Genomic DNA, 17,507 nt, shown 5'->3' with positions numbered 1-17,507 from the left:
TCCTTAAAATTTATGAGAATGGGAGATCTCTCCACTTTCAAATATTTTCTTAAATTTCTTTCTTCAAAGAATTATAGTTTTGTCATACAAGTCTTTTACTTGCTTTATTAGAATGACTCCCAAAATATGTTATATTATTTGAGGCTTTTTCGAAAGGTATTATTTCCCTGATTTCTTTCTCAGTACATGTGCTATTTGTATAGAAGAGAGCTACTGATTTCTTTGAGATAATCTTATGTAAAGCTACTTTGCCAAAGTGTGTATCAGCAATAGGAGTTCCCTGGTAGAATATTTAGGGTACCTTGTTGCACAAATTCTAATTGACCTAAACAATAAAAACCCAAAGTCAGATACTAGAGGGCGAAAGCTGAAAGAATGGAGGAGCAGAGCAATCAGCCACTAGTTCTTACCTATATGAAATCTTCAGAATGCATGGGTATCCTGTCTCTACAAGTCCTAAAACTGAATGCCTTGAACTCCTGTCTCCTCTGGCCTCATATTCATCTGTACAAAGCCATATCTCTTACTCTGTCTCTCCCTCCCTGTGTTGGGATTAAAGGAGTGTGACTCCCAAGTACTGAAATTAAAGGTCTGAGACACCACCACCCGGCTCTTTTTGTCTTTGAGACTGGATTAATGTAATGTATCCCAGGATCACCTTGAACTCATGGAGATCTATTTGCCTCTGCCTCCTGAGTACTGGGATTAAAGACATGGGCCATCACTGCCTGGCTTCTATGGCTAATTAGTGAGTCACTCCACACTCTGATCCTCAGGCAAGCTTTATTTGTTATAGCACAAACAACTGATAGGGAATCTTTGCCAGTCAAATATCTTTAAGTGGTGGGACCAAGTTAGGGTGCAGCTCTCTGGGACCCAGAGAAAATCTGTCATCTCTCTGGTTCCCTCATAGCACAGCTGAGCTTAGACCTCTCATTCCTGCTTCATGAGTTTTCCCCTTATAATAAATAAAAATATAATTATTTTATCTTTTAGCTAGCCTGGTTATTTCCTGAATCGAGCTAACTTCTACAGTTGGTGTCAAACATGTGGCTCGAGTCTCCAGCGGTTCTAGCCAGCCACAGTCAGGCTCCATGTCATTCATTTGGGTATAGAATTCCCATGCAGTGGCCCTGAGTATCTGCCAGACGTGGTTCTTCATATTTTCTCATTAAACATCTCAGAGCCACTCCAAGTCCTCAGGCACCTTGGCCACCCACAACTGCGCAGACAGCTTCTGGGTCCAGTTTTTCTGTTGCTTGTGGAAGCTCATACAGGATGCAGGCTTCCCCAGCAGTCTCTGTTTGGCTTTGCTTTCTTGCTTTCTTTGTGCTAGTGCAGCTGCTGACCAGTCAGACACTTCCACAGAGTGTACAGTCTGTGATTGGCACTGAATAATTGTTTTTAATTTGAGCATATCTTTCAGTATTTAACACTAAAATCAGATTTAAGGTGACCACAGGGCTACAAGTGTGCCCTGCACTTACTGGAAGGTAACGGTTATTGCACCTACTCTAGCACAAACTCAACTACAGGTAAGATTTATAATTTAAAATATAAATTATGAAATTATAATTTAAAAGGGCAAGATTACAGACAATTTAACAATCAAAGAATTCAATAGTTTTTTTTTTTTTTTTTACTGATACCATGTATGATGTTATGCAAAGGTTATATGATTTCCTTCCTATATCCGTCTATTTGATTTGGGGGATTAGCTTTGTCCTTCATATTTTTTCCTTAAAATCATGGTTCAATAATAGAGCCCAAAATGATGCACTAGTAAAAATAAAACAGTCTTTATAGACTAACAGGGGAATTCAGCACTTTGGGGATGGATACAACCAATTTGATAAACAAAACCCAGTTAATGACAGAGGGTGCTGAGACATTGTCTGAGAGAATTCGTACTGTTAAATGTATTAATTGGACTCTGTTGAATGGTTATGATAGACTGACTGATATAATGTCTCTCCAGGAAAATAATATGCATGCTATAAAAATTATGTTTAAGGATGAGACATTATATTTACTGGACAGACTTCACACTTTGAAATCCTCAATGTGGGAATTCAAACAGAACACCAGACAGGTGATCCAGACTTTACAAAAGGTAGTGGTAAAAAGATTTAAAAACCCGTCTCTCTGAGTGTGGCCAACAGCGGGGGCTGACTGAGAAGCAAAGGACAATGGCTCTGGGCTCTGATTGTTCTTCATGGACGGGCTCTGTGGGAGCCTTCTCAGCTTGGTCGATCACCTTCCTGGACCTGGGGGGAGTTGGGAGGACCTTGGTCTTAGCATAGAGTGGGCAACCCTGATGGCTCCTTGGCCTTGAGAGGGAGGGAGGGGAGGTATGGGTGGAGGGGAGGGGAGGGAAGGGGGAGAAGGAGGGGAGAGAAGGGGGAGAAGGAGGGGAGGGAGGGGGGAGGAGGAGGGAAGGAGATGGAAATTTTTAAATATAAAAAAAATAAAAAAAAATATTAAAAAAAAAAAGATTTAAAAAGATTAAAGAGTTTATTGAATTTGATGACAGGAAACAAAACGTAGAAAGACAAAATATAGCCTTATCAGTATGTACCAAATTCTAGGATAGCTTACGCAAAGTTCTACCTGCTTTTCTGGTACTATCATCAGAAAGAGCATCTGGCACCAAATAACCTAAGGTAGTCAAAGAATATACATGGGAACCCATACATATGACTGGTCTAAAGAAAGTTAAACAAGCAATTGTATCTTAAAAATATACATTCATCCTTGATTAGGAAAATGGTCAAAACTTGGGCTACAAGCAACAAGGCAATACCACAAGATTGAATTCAGTTAATCTCGGTGGTCCTAGAAAATAGATCTCAGTTGCTTTAAAAGTGTTATTGGATAGAAGAAGTGAACATTTTAGAGCAACAGGAAAAAGCAAAAGGACTTGAAATTTCCCAAGATCAAAGTCTGGGTGAGAAATATTACTCTGAACCTCAGGATCAGGCTCTTTAAAATGAGCACACCATTTCCCTATGTAGCACAGCAGCTTTAAATGCTTGGGACAGAATTCAGGAACTAAGAAATAGAATTAAATCATATGTAAGAAATAAACATGTTCAGAGAGAACCCTTCATTGACTTCTTTGCAAAGATTAACTAAGGCTGTACAAATAGGAGTAACATACCAAGAAGCTAGATGTGTACTAACTGAATCTTTGGTTTTTAAGAATGCCAACTTAGAAGCAAAAACATCCTTGAGTCTTTAAAGGTCAGATAAGCACCAAGGGATAAATGGATCTTGCATAAGGGAAGGGGGAGGAAGAGGGGAGGAGATGGAAATTTTTAAATATAAAAAAATAAACCAAAAAAATAAATGTTGAGATATTTGACTCTAGTACTGAAGCTTGGGTAGGAGAAGAAATTGCCAATGATATGAGGAGACACTAAAATAACAAATGTTTTAATTGTGGTCGAATAGTACATCTGAGAAGTGATTATAGACAAGAAATTCCTAGGAATAATGTCTCACTGGGAATAACAAAAGTAGGAAGACTCATACTTCAGATATATGTAGGAGGTATGGCGAAGGCTGACATTGGAAGAATGAATGTAAGTCAACAAAAGACAGATAAGGCAACCAGATACTCCTTGGGGAGGGGCCTCTTGCAGGCCCCCCAATCATTCCCAGTTCCAGTGGAGAACGTGTCTCACAAATAAAGGGAAAAATCAAATGGGATAAAGGATAATTTAGTGTGAACGTATTCACAATAATAATAATAATAATAATAATAATAATAATAATAATAAATAGTGGGTAATAGAGTAAATATTTGTGAGCTATTATTTATGGATAATTTGCATTGGTATAGTTTTTGTATATTGATACCAGTTCAAATTATATTTGTTATTTCTGTTTACAATATTTATATACCTGTACAAAGTTATTATGTTAGATTGTAAACATGCATGTTTCTACCTCTGGTTAGGACATTTTTATATAATGATACAACATTTAGGATATATTTTTGAATTGCATTTTATATTATTCTTACCTCTGATCCAGATACTTATACATTGTTTACATATTGAGGTCTTTGTCCTCATTTGCTGCACATTTGTTTACAGATTATTTAATATTCTGACATGAAGTCTTAGTCTTTATGTTTTACAGTTAGAAATATTATAGGTCAATAGTTGTTCATGTTTTATATATATATAGTCAGATTAATTAGGTTCTTTGGACATATAGATGTTATGTTCTGCCTAGATAGGTAATCTCCAACCACTTCAAGGACCTGTAGAACATGGCATTTAAATAACTTAAGGTTTTGTTGACATAAGACATGATTGCTCCTGCCAGCACCAATCTATTCCCCAGAGACTGTTGAGCACCAAAGACACTCCACTCAGAGTTTTTTTTTTTTTTTTTTTTTTTTTTTTTTTTTTTTGCACAATTGGCCTTTGAGCAAGTAACTGCCAATGCCTCAACCACGGACAAAGTACATTGTATAAAGGCTGGATAAGCAAGAAACAAGGAAAAGGGCTGCAAATATTCCCAAGACAGGGTAAGATGGTTTTGAAATTTTTCCCACTCTAAAAATGGTCTGTCAGTTTTGCTAGGCCTTAGCCAAAGTTGGTTGCTTCAACATTACAAATGAGACTTTGGATGATTTCTCAGTTAGCCAATTGTCTCCATCATATACTGCTCAATTTGAAAGCTGCTTGATTGTACTTCCTGCCTACTCAAGTATTATTATCTTTCTTCTTAGGCCTTCGATGGTATTGAAGATTAGATAGTCATAAGTTACCATTCTCTTTTTTTGATTTAGTTATTTTTCCATTCAAAATTTCCACTTCCTCCCCTTCTCCCATTCCCCTCCCGGTCACCCACTCACCCTCCTTCCCCCCTCCAGTCCTAAGAGAGGGCAGGGTACCCTGCGCTGTGGGAAATTCAAGGCCCTCCCCACTCCATCCAGGCCTAGGAAGGTGTGCATCCAAACAGACCAGGGTCCCAAAAAGCCAGTACATGCGGTAGAAACAAGTCCCAGTGCTATTATCAATGGCTTCTCAGTCAGCCCCCATTGTCAGCCACATTCAGAGAGTATGGTTTGACCACATGTTCATTAAGCCCCAGTCCAGCTGGATTTGGTGAGCTCCCATTAAATCAGGCACACTATCTCAGTGGGTGGAACAACTCCTCGTGGCCTTGACTTCCTTGCTCAACTTCTCCATCCTTATGCTCTTCAACTGAACCTTGGAAGCTCAGTCCAGTGCTCTGATATGGGTCTCTATCTCTATCTCCATCCATCACTGGATGAAGGTTCTATGGTGATATTCGAAATATTTATCAGTGTGACTATGGGACAAGGCCAGTTTAGGCACCCTCTCCTCTGCTGCCCAAGGACATAGCTGGGGACATCCCCGTGGACACCTGGGATTTCCTCTAGAGCCAAGTCTCTTGCCAACACTAAAATGGCTCCCTTAATTAAGATATTTTCTTCCCTGCTCCTATATCTGCCCTTCCTCCATCTCAACCCTCCCACGCCTCCAAGCTCTCCCCATCCTCTTATGGTTCAACCAAACCTATTTCCGATGTAAGACTTAGACTCTTTGAAATAGAATGTCTATTAAAACATTTATCATATGTTCCTTGCTTAATATTATTTATGTCGGTTTTAATTTTATACTTGATATCTGTTCCTATTGTATATAGTTTTATATTGGGTTTGGATTGCTCTTATTTAGACAAAAGAGGGTGGTGATGAGGAATCTGTGCCAACAAATTATCTTTAAGAGGTCGGACCAAGTTAGAATGTGGCTTTCTGGGACCCAGAGAAAAACTCAAGTCTACATAAATTTTTAAACACACTATAAAGCATTTAGAGGTTTTCTTTATCTGAATTTATCTTTACTGTATATCTCTCTTTTTTGACCACTTGAGTCTTTAATTTGCTAAGCAATATGACTATGATTAAAACCATGGCTTTGACGGCTGGATCCAGCCCATTCCTCAGTTTTCTAAGATTTCAGCCTTGTGGCAGAAGTACCAGTAGGAGCCATGTCTATTACCACAACTCTATGGCATTTCAAGGTCCCTGTCACCACTAAAAAGAATACAGTCATCTTTTCATCAACACCATTTAAGTGTTTCCTGGCAGGACCTCTTAAAAGAGCTGCAGGGTTTTGCAGCTAATGCTGAGTCAGGAAGCCTCTCTTAAATGAGATCATTTGCCTCTAGCAAGTAGAGCCAACCTGAGAAAATTCTGCTATTTTAACTCTATTCTTTTTTATCTAGAATAACTTTCCAAGCTCTCTCAGGCTTTTAAGTAGATTTGGTCAGCCCCACATTGGCACACAAGCTCAGCTGTGCTGCAAGGGAACCACACACACACAAACACACACAGAGAGAGGGAGAGAGAGAGAGAGAGAGAGAGAGAGAGAGAGAGAGAGAGAGAGAGAGAGAGAGAGAGAGAGAGAGAGAGAGAGAGAGAGAGAGAGAGAGCAACTGGGCTTCATGAGAGACAGAGGCAGCAGACTTCTGTGAGTTCAAGGTGTGATAGCACACACCTTAATCCTAGCACTTGGGAGGCAGAGGTAGGTGGATCTCTGTGAGTTCAAGGACAGCCTGGTTGGTCTACAGAGTGAGTTCCAGCACAAAGATACACAGAAAATCCCTGTCTCAAAAAGCCAAAAATTAAAAATAAAATAAAAGAAATAGAGGTTAAAATAAAACCATGTAAAGATGAAAATACACACAGAGTCTAGATACTGTATGTTATTATGTTTTCATTGAATTGTTTGAATGCTGAGGAAGGAGCAACAGCTGCTAAAAGATATTTGTTTATAAATCCTGCTGATTTAATCCAAGATAGGAAATTTGAAAATACCCTGACTTCAAAATTGAAGTCAAAAGGTATGTTACTTTGGAGAAGAGGATTTGCTTTTGTTTCCACAGGAAATGAGAGGCTGTGGATTCATTCTGACTTAATAAAAATCAAGTATGATCAAGGAAGACCACCTGAAAAATCTCCAGTAGGAATAGATGGCCCAGATGTCTGAGTTCTACATCCAGAACAGATTTAAGACTGCTGCCTGAGATGATGAAGCCTCACAGGATACTCCAGTCTTGACTTAATTATAATTCTGAATTTTCTTTAGGTCCCCATAAGATTATTAGTGCCCCAAACCAGGCAGGAAATAGAGGTAGGGCAACAAGAACAGGAGAATTCTAGGAAGAGGAAAACTTATTCCACAATTGTGAAAAGAGAAAGCAAAATGTGACTGCCTCGCCAAAAAAGGTACCGCCACATGGCTAAGACAGACAAAAATAATGGACTAATATATGTTATAACAATTAATAAGAAGCCTGAGCTAATGGGCCAATCAGTTTATAATTAAAGTAGAATGAGTTCAGTCACTTAAAAGAAATTCCATACTAGCTCAAAATTGAGAAATAAATGGTTATTTATTTAGGGGTAAACTCACAAATCAGAATCCTCTGCTGGAACGAAGATCAGAAACAAAAATCCACAGCTAGAATAGAGAGAGAGGCCAGAAAAAAGGCTGGACACATGCTCTGCTTCAGCATATATAGTATAAGAGGCCATGCCCCAGTGGGATGGTTACCACTAGCTATAAGACTTCCTGCAGTACTTCCCCCTTTTGTTTAAATAGGAGCGTTCTAAGCCTAATACAAAATTATATACAATAAGAACAAATATATTAATAATTATTTTATCCTAACTAGTTTAAGACTTCCTGCAGCACCTCCCCCTTTTGTTTAAATAGGAGAGTTCTAAGCCTAATACAAAACTATATACAATAAGAACAAATATATTCAATAACTATTTTATCCTAACTAGTTTAAATCTCGTATAATAAATAACTTGGCCAAGCCATGAGAGGAAATTAACTACAACTATCTAGTCTTCAACCTCATCAAAGATCCAAGAAGACTTAGGATTTGAATTTCCAAGGTTCCCACTGATACTTATGCTTCATTCAGAGTGGATAGATTTGTACAACCCATAAGGGAGTGTTAGATCTAATGGAGGACAATCACACTAATCATATTACTTGATGCCTTCCTTTATGCTCTAGAGCCAATGTGATTGGCTTGAGATTTCTCTGTGGCTATTTCCTGCTTTATAACAGCTTTAGAAAGAAAAGCAATAATGTCTGGTGAAGGAGTTCATGTGTACTGGCAATGACAAAGAAATACTCCCAATATCCAGGTTTCTTTGCTGAATGTACTTTGAAAATGACCCTAACATCATAATCTCTGAGCATCATAATTCTAGTACCCAAATATGAAGGTTTACCAGAAACCAGAGGTCTTGAACCTGACTAAGGACACACTGCATTGAATATTGTGTGGGTGGAGCTGATTCGACAAAATGGATAAAATGTATGACACACTACAACTCCTGATGCCCCTAGGAGGAATAAAGAGTTGTGAGAAATGGAAAAGTAAGTTGGTTTTTTGTTTGTTTGCTTGGTTTTTTTATTTTTAATTAATTTAGGGGAGCATACTACAGGGGTCAGGAGTGGATATGGAGGAAGTGGGAGCTCAGTTGAATGGAGGTGCATGGTGTGAAATTTCCAAAAATCCAAAAAAAGAACAGAATTAGTTGCAAAAATCAAGTATAAATTTGAAGCAAAAGTTACAAACATCAAATTAATACCATAAATTCATCCACATTCTAGCTTGTTTCATAATTATACTAGATGTTGATAACAATGAAAACATTTTATAGATATCTTCCTCATATCTGATAATAAATTTCTAGAATGTCAATATTAACCTTAAAATTGATTGTTCTTTTAAACACTACAAACAGGTAATGTTTATACATGTTCCAAAAATGAATGAACCATATTCAGTTACATTGTCAGTGCCATGTAAGGTGTTATGACCACTGCAGTAAGTACAGTATGTTACTGTCCTCAAGGAGATGACTAGTAAGACAGTATTATCAGAAAGAAGAATGAATCCAGGTAAGGAACAAACTTTGGAAAATGAATAATCATGAACTCACCAATGCCCAGGAAAGTTGATATTTATTTCTGTGATGAAGAGAAGTAGAAGTCTAATTTTTACTTTCCCTAGTTACATAAAACCCAACTAGGTCTAACACGCCAGTCTTTAAATTTTTGTATTTTCCACAGATAAATGGTGCATGAAACTCAGTTCTTCAGTCCTAGAATTTGTTAAATATTTATTTAATGTGTAAGTTATGCAGAAGCAATGCTTTGTTATTTTTTGATCTAATAACTTTTCTATGAAAAATATTTTGAGAGAAATTCTCATTTGTGAATGTTATTGTGAAATATATCATATTGAAACCATGATGTCATATGACATGAAAAATAATAATGTTTTGTCAGAAAGAAATGAATGGTTAAGCCTACCTCTAATATGGTAAATATTGATTAAAATATTCAGCTATTAATACATCTAGGAATTTTGTTCAACTTGTATAACCAGGTCCAGTTGGTATTCCTCAAAACTGACTGATGCAATATAGTGATTAAAGTCAAGCTTGAGTATCAAATCATCTTTGATTGTCTCAGATAATTTCAATCCTAGCTGTTCTAAATACAATATCATAGCTAATGTTCATTATCAACTTCATTGGTTGTAAAATCATGTTGGGTGTTAGAGAGGCACATTTGTGGTATGTCTGTGTGATGCTCGCTGGGAGTATTAACTGAAAAGAGCAGACCCACTGTGGAGACTTGTGACAGAATCTCAGATCCTAAGTGTCCAGACAGAATAAAAGAGACAAAAAGAAGGAAAGTAGCTAAGTGCTAATATTCCCATATTTTTTCTGTTTTCAGGCTGACCATAAAATGAACTGTTCCTATGTCAAGTCTTGTCTGACATGTTCGTCTCTGGAAACCTGTACAATAAGGTACTGCAACCTCCACAACATAAAAGAAGCTAATGCAGAAAAGCTATCTGAACATTCATTAAACAATTCCTTAGTTTCACAACTTCATTCTATCTGTTTTAAGTAAAATGAATTTAAAAATTTAAGATATTATCAGACCCTGTTATATTGAAGGTTTATTTATATACTTTTAATATCACCCTCCAATGTATTCCAATACATTTTATTTTTTATTTATTTATTCTATAGTTAGAGAAAAACATTCTATTTTTAAATCTTTAATTGGTTTTTATATTGCCAGGTTGGCAAAGTGTTCTTAAGCAGTTTTGGCATGTTTTTTGCTTATAATTTCAAATGATCTGTCAAAATGACAAGAATGTTGACAGAATTTTCATAAATACTGGTGAAACACATTATACTTGATGTTTCAATTTTCATCTAGAATTAATAATGCACATCAATGTTCATATATTATTTTTAACTAATTCATGTTTGACTTGGTTTCTTTTCCACAAGTAACTTGTCTGTACCCAAAATATTTCTTCACTTTTAATATATTTTCATGTATGTTATGAGAAGTGATGATTTTGTATCCAATGTGTTTAGCTATGTTGTCATTGTTAGAATTTGTTAGTCCTAAAGATTTAACTTCTCCATTTTTAATTTTTTGAGACAGTTTCATGTAGTTCAGAATAATCTTCAGCATGCTTTATAACCCTTGGGCTTCTGTTTCTTTTCTTTTAGTGTATGTAAGCAGTCAATAATAAATGTTTGCTCCATCAGAGGAATGATTCCAAAATACATAAAGAGATCAAGAAATTAAATATCAAAAATCCAAATAATCCAATTAAAAATTGGGTACAGAACTAAACAGAGAATTCTCAACAGAAGAAACTCAAATGGCTGAAAGACACTTAAGGAAATGTTCAACATCTTTAGCCATCAGGGAAATGCAAATAAAATGGCTCTGAGATAACATTAAAATGGTACACCAATCAAAATGCCTAAGATCAAAAACACCAATGACAAGTTTAAAACTGGAGAGGATGAGAAGTAAGGGAGCAGTCTTACTTCTTACTTACTTGCTGGTGGGAATGCAAACTTGTAAAACCACTCTGGAAATCAGTATGGCAGTTTCTCAAAAAATTGGGAATCAACCTACCTCAGGACCCTGAAATACCACACTTGGGCATATACCCAAAGAATGCTTACTCATACTAAAAGTACATTTGTTCAACTATGTTCATAGCAGCACTATTTGTAATGACCAGAAGCTGGAAATAACCTAGATGCCCATCAACTGAAGAATTGTTAAAGAAAATAGTGTACATTATCACAATGGAGTACTACTCAGCGGAAAAAAAATGACAAAATGAAATTTGCATGCAAATGGATGGAACTAGAAAAAACTATGCTGAGTGAGGTAACCCAGACCCAGAAAGATGATCATGGTATGTACTCATTCCTAAGTGGATACTAGCTGTAAAGCAAAAGGCAATAAGCCTATAGTCCACGACTCTGGACTTGGTGAGCTTCCATTAGCTGTTTCAGTGGGTGTCCACATTCTGGTCTTGACCTTTTTGTTCATATTCTCACTCCTCCCACACTTCAACTAGACTTTGGAATCTCAGCCTAGTGATCCACTCTGTGTCTCTACCTCTGTTTCTGTCAGTTGCTGGATGAAGGTTCTATGGTGATATTTAAGATATTCATCAATCTTACTACAGGGCAAGGCCAGTTTGGGCACCCTCTCCACTGTTGGCTATTTCTTAGGGTCTTTACGTGGGATCATTCTAGTGGGTTACTGGGAATATCTCTAGTGCCAGGTTTCTTGATAGTTTTTTAATAGCTCTCTCAACCAAAACATCTCTTTCCTTGCTCCCCATCTCTTTCCTTCCTCCATCTCAACTATCCTGTTCCCTCAAGTTCTTCTCCCCCATCCCCTCTCCCCTCTTGTGCACACCCTTCTTTCCTCACCCCTATGCTCCCAATTTTGTCAGGAGATGTTGTCTATTTTCTCCGTCCCCAGGGGGATCTGTATATGTTTCTCTTAGGGTTCGCCTTGTTACTTAGTTTTGTCCCACAGTACTGCAACTGGCATTAGTATGTAAAAAAGATAGTTTATTTTTCTTTTTAAAAATTAAAATAAAATAAATGTTTTCTCTTCATGTTTGCATGCTTTACTCTCTCAAATTCTCATTAAGAAATTGTGATTTATGATTATTTTATTAAATATTTTATATCATCATTTATCTGCTCATAATTCTGGGCATATTGTATTTTATTATATTGCTATCTAGTCCAAGTAAAAGATTTGCCATTGCAAAATGTCCAGTGATCTCCTGTGAATTGTTCTCTCCATCAATATTTCAAGTGTAAAATTTAAAAAATTTTGTCTTAGACTCTGTCTTTTCAACTGATTATTAAGCAACCTTGGAGTGGCTTCATCATGTCTTGGTCTCCCCATGACAGTGGAGCCTTGGGAATTTTTTATATCATTAATTTAGCTGATACTGAAAATTCACTTAAAATGATGCACATCAATATTAATATCTTATTAATAAGCCTAGCTCATTTGTTCTCCAGTATTGGATAATTTATCCAATCCAGTCTTAGTATTATTGTATTTGAGGAAACATTTTGCATATTTTTATATCTTAACTAATCATTTAAACAATAACTTTTATTATTTGATATGAAAAGTGATTCATTGATTATTGTAATCTTATCTTTTAAATATTTGAGCACATACCATACATATTCCCTAAAGCAACCAGTTCAAATGCATTACCTTGACAGATGACATGTTCATGTTATTAGTGTTACTCTCTCATAAGGATTTGAGGTTGAAGATTTGAGTAATTTGATAGGTGTGCTAAAGTTCTTCCATTCTCTTAAGAACTCTAGAATATAAAACTAGTTCTCTGAGATTCAATAATCTGATCTATTGGCCAGAATGATCTACTATCCTTCTTAAATATACAAGCTAGCATACTTCTGGTTTTCCTTGCCACAGTTATGATTAATTCCTCTTGTCTCAACCTAATTTTTAATCAGCTCTATGATGACTCATGAAAACTCCAGCTTGAATAATAAATTATATGTACATATTTTAATAATGTTATTTGTTAACTATATATATGTATAAAATGCAATCAAGGAACTTACAAATATATTCATAGTAATCAAAAAGTCAAGATTTTAATGCCTCACTTATGCTTCCCTGAGTTTGTCACTTTAACTTTTAAAAATGGTATAGGGGTAACAGTAACAGATTTGTTAAAATTAGCAACTAGTTACTAATAATTCTAATTTTGCTATAGTGGATTCAATGCAAGACAATGAACAAATATTATTCTGAACCAGAGTGTCATGCCTGATATTTGAAATCCTGCGCTTATTACCTCTGCTTAATTGAGATGAAAATAGAACAATAAAATATTTAGTAATAATCCACAATCAAATGACTTGTTGAGGATATAAATATATAATAGGAAGGAGAAAAAGAGATAATGTGAATAAAATTAATCTAAAATGGAAATGAATAGCCAAGAGCTTTAATCACATCAGAAGTCTACTTTTTAAAAAGTTCTAGAAATATAAAAAAAAAATTCATGTATTTATCCCAATCTTTCTTGAAGAAATAAGAAGGAATCTATTTGTGTTATATGCACTTCACAAACATGGAAAAGTGCATGACTTCAATGCAGAAAATGTTCCCAGAAGAGAAAATACAATGTCCTCACAGTTTCTGGGTTTCTTTTTGTTTTGTTTTGTGTGTGTGTTTATGTTTGCATGTTTTTATAATGTATTTTTAAAATTATATTACATCATTTGTCCCTTTCCTTTCTTTCCTCAAAACTCTACCACACACATCTCCTTGCTTGCTTTCAAATTCATGGCCTCTCTTTTAATTTTCATGTGTATGTATGTGTGTGTGTGTGTGTGTGTGTGTGTGTGTGTGTGCTTTTTGATGTTGGCTATGGACTTTCTGTAAACTGCCTTTATTATGTTGAGGAAAGTCCCTTGTATCCCTAATATCTCTAGGAGTTTTATCCAAAAAATTGGAGGGGTGTTCAATTTTGTCAAAGGCCTTTTCTGCTTCTAATGGGATAAATCATGTGCTTTATATTTTAATTTCTTTATATAATGCACTACATTTATCAATTTACATTTTTTGAACCCATCCCTGCATCTCTGCTATGAAGCCTACCCAATCATAGTGGGTGATTTTTTGATGTGTTCTTAGATTCTATTTGCTAACTTTTTATTGAGAATTTTTGCACCTATGTTCATAAGGGAAATTAGTCTGAAACTTTCTAATGGATTTCTCTGTGGTGTTTTTTTTAGAACTGAATTCTAGAAAGTTTTTAATATCTGCCAGTAGTGAGTTATTTAGTTTCCATGAGTTTGTAAGCTTCCTTTACATTTTCTTTTTGTTGATATGCAGTTGTAATCCATGGTAGTCATTAGGATGCTGAGTGTTCTTTGTATTTTCTTGTATCTGTTGGTACTGGCTTTGCTACCTTTGATGTATTTGAAATCAAGTAGAAAACACAGATTTTCACTTGGTTGTGAGGATGTTTGAGAGATGTTAAGCAGAGGAAAAAGTCCCTCATTGACAGTGGATAGTTCTACCTGACAGGTTTGGGTTGTTAACTGAATAGGAGGAACAAAAAGAAAGTAGACTCAGTGACACCATTGTCTCTCCATGCTCCCTAAGATAGAGGCAAACTGACCAGATTCATCAGCCATGATGGACTGCACCCCTCATATCATGCACTCAAATAAACACTTCTCATGTTTTTCTGAAGTATTTTCTCACAGCAACCAAAGAGTAGCTAATACAATTTCTTACTGCAATATGTAGTTTGGAGAAATGTGAAAATAGTGTTTCCATCGCTGATTTGATACTGGGAAGATATGGCTGAGCTCCTATTGCAAGAATACACGCTGAATGTAGAACTTGTTCTTTGCTGAATGTTGAAATTTGTTCTTTCTTGAGCACACTCATGAGAAAAAAATGGAGGTATGAAAAAGTAGAATCAGCACATAAAATATTAGCATTCTTATTTCTAACTTCACATGTAAACAGCTATTCAGACCATGACTGCAAGATTCCTGAAATAGATGGATGGCCAATCAACTGGTTGTTTTAAGAAGGTTCGCAGTTTGGATGCAAAGGTGTTTTCTTGTTTCAGTACTGTGAATATTTGGTTATGGAGCAAATATGTGAAGGTACATCCAATGCCTAACACATAATATACTTTATTTTCGATGTTTTTGTAAGCTATAATATTAAAAATGAAGGGTGTCTTCTCTATTAAATACTAGTATTTATTAATACAAGTCACTTATTATATCCAACTTGAATGATGTCCTATTGTTTTAAATGATATGCTCAAATAGCAAAACTTGGAACACTGTTGAAGGTAAATCAAACAATTGCAGACAGGTATGGAATAACTAAGGTAACCAGATAAGATGAAGGACAAAACTCTGGACAAACTGAAAAAAGTAGTTCTTGTGAGCTCTGTCTGGCTCCCAGGAAGTTTTCCCTGTGGAGAACAGGGAAAGGTACTGTTGTGCTTTCACATATTCTTGCATCTCAATGCAACAGATGATATTGTAGATAACAACAGTTTAAAAGGCCCTTTTCCATAGAGGAGAAAACTATAGGTCATGCCATAGTACTATGTATGAGGTAATCAGTGAAATCTGAAATTGCATTTTGGTAGTTGTTAAGTATATTTAAGATGAGTCTCTCCGCTGATACAAATAATTCCAATCAGAACAAATTAGACCAAATAAAAGACACCTGCATTTAATGCAATGCTTCTGGGTGGTCAGGAGCATGGCAAGTGAAAAAGAGGTGGGGAGAGCCCGAGAAACTGGAGCCCACATGTTCTTTTTTTGAGTGGCAGTCTAAATAGCCTGTGGGAGTGGTCCACCACTTGGTGGGCTTTTTTTGAACCTCCATGGAGAGGGGTCACTACTTAGTGGGCTTTCCAGGAGGTGGAGTCCAGACCAAGGCAATTCCCAGATGGAGGAGGCTTCCAAAGGTGGATGCTGGTATTACAGTAACTATAAAAATAGCCCATCTTAGGTAATTAAGACAGGGGTTATGGAAAACTGCAGGCAGTTCACCTCCCCTTGGAACATAGAGTGCATGGTTTCGTTAATAACTGGCATAACTAGTTAAGGCTAAAAATCCAAGCTAAAATCAAAATAGAATGAACAAGGATTATCAAGTCATGTGATCATCCACACAATTGGACAAACAGCACTTAACTGTTTCTGTGGTTGGACCATAGGGACATTCAGAGCTTATGAACCTTCATTTAATTACCCACAATAAGCTCAAATAATTAACCAATTTTAATAAAAATTATCTCATAAGAGCCCCCCAGAAAAACTTCTCATCAGTTCTTGCCTCCCTTGGGACCTCCTGTCTCAATCTCAGAAGTCATTCTCATTCATTGTGCTCATTCCTTTGTCTACATCTCTGGTCTTCATCATCCTGAGACAATAAACCCAAAAGTCACTAACTGGCACCATAAGTTCTCTCTCTCTCTCTCTCTCTCTCTCTCTCTCCTCTCTCTCTCTCTCTCTCCTCTCATCTCTCTCTCTCCTCTCTCTCTCTCTCTCTCTCTCCTTTTTAACATTATAAAGATCTACCTCACTTTGATATAAAAACATGAAGTTAAAACCAAGAGTATTGCTGAAGATGGTTTGGATTGGGGAATATGAGTAGGATACAAGAAAACTATAGAGAAGTATTAACACATAGATCTTGTTCTATGCTACTTAGTAAGATGGATGGTTCAGAACTCACATATCACAGTGCAAAATAGAGTAAAACTTTTAAATGGTTCTTTATTTTCTCTAATATTTTGAAGGTACAATTTATCTTTACCTAGAATTTAACATATTAAAATATATCTCCCTTATTATGGAAGTTAAAGAAAATAATTTGAACTGGATTATGCAATGTAAATCAGCAAAGACCTACATGTGTCATTTCATCAAATTCATTTGTTACAAAAACTCTCCAATTCACTTGAAAAATGTAGATTCCTGGGCTTTCTGGTCCTCATAATAGAACATTCTAACAAATAGTTCAAACCAATAGCTTTTAATTTTTGCACAGCAGCTTTGTCATCCTGAAAAGGTATTTTGTATCATCATTTTATTCAACATAAAAAAATAAAGTGGAAGATGAGCATGAAATACGTAGCCTTTATAACAGAAATGAGTTGGAATAGCGGCAAAAACTCAACCCAGTGGGACACTGCCTACACAAATGTCATTGACAGTTGTCTTAGATTTTCTATTGCTGTGAGAGAGCACTCTTACTAAAGTTAGCCTGAAGAGGAAAGGGATTGTTACTTCTTGCAGCTTGCAGTACTTTACAAAGGGAATTCATTGCAGGATCTGAAGGGAGGAACTTTGAGGCAAGAACAGATACAGAGGTCATTGAAGAGTGAGGCTTACTGACTTTTTCTTGATGGTTACTTTCTTATATATCCTAAGGCCAACTGCACAAAGATGGTGCCTCCCATCAATCACCCCATACTCCATAAGTCCACTGTTTCTGCAGGCCACTTGCTGACACAATGGGATATAATGGAATAGAAGA

This window comes from Arvicola amphibius, chromosome 10 (assembly GCF_903992535.2).
Source record: "Arvicola amphibius chromosome 10, mArvAmp1.2, whole genome shotgun sequence".
Lineage (NCBI taxonomy): Eukaryota > Metazoa > Chordata > Mammalia > Rodentia > Cricetidae > Arvicola > Arvicola amphibius.
Note: the sequence above shows the minus strand (reverse complement) of the source record.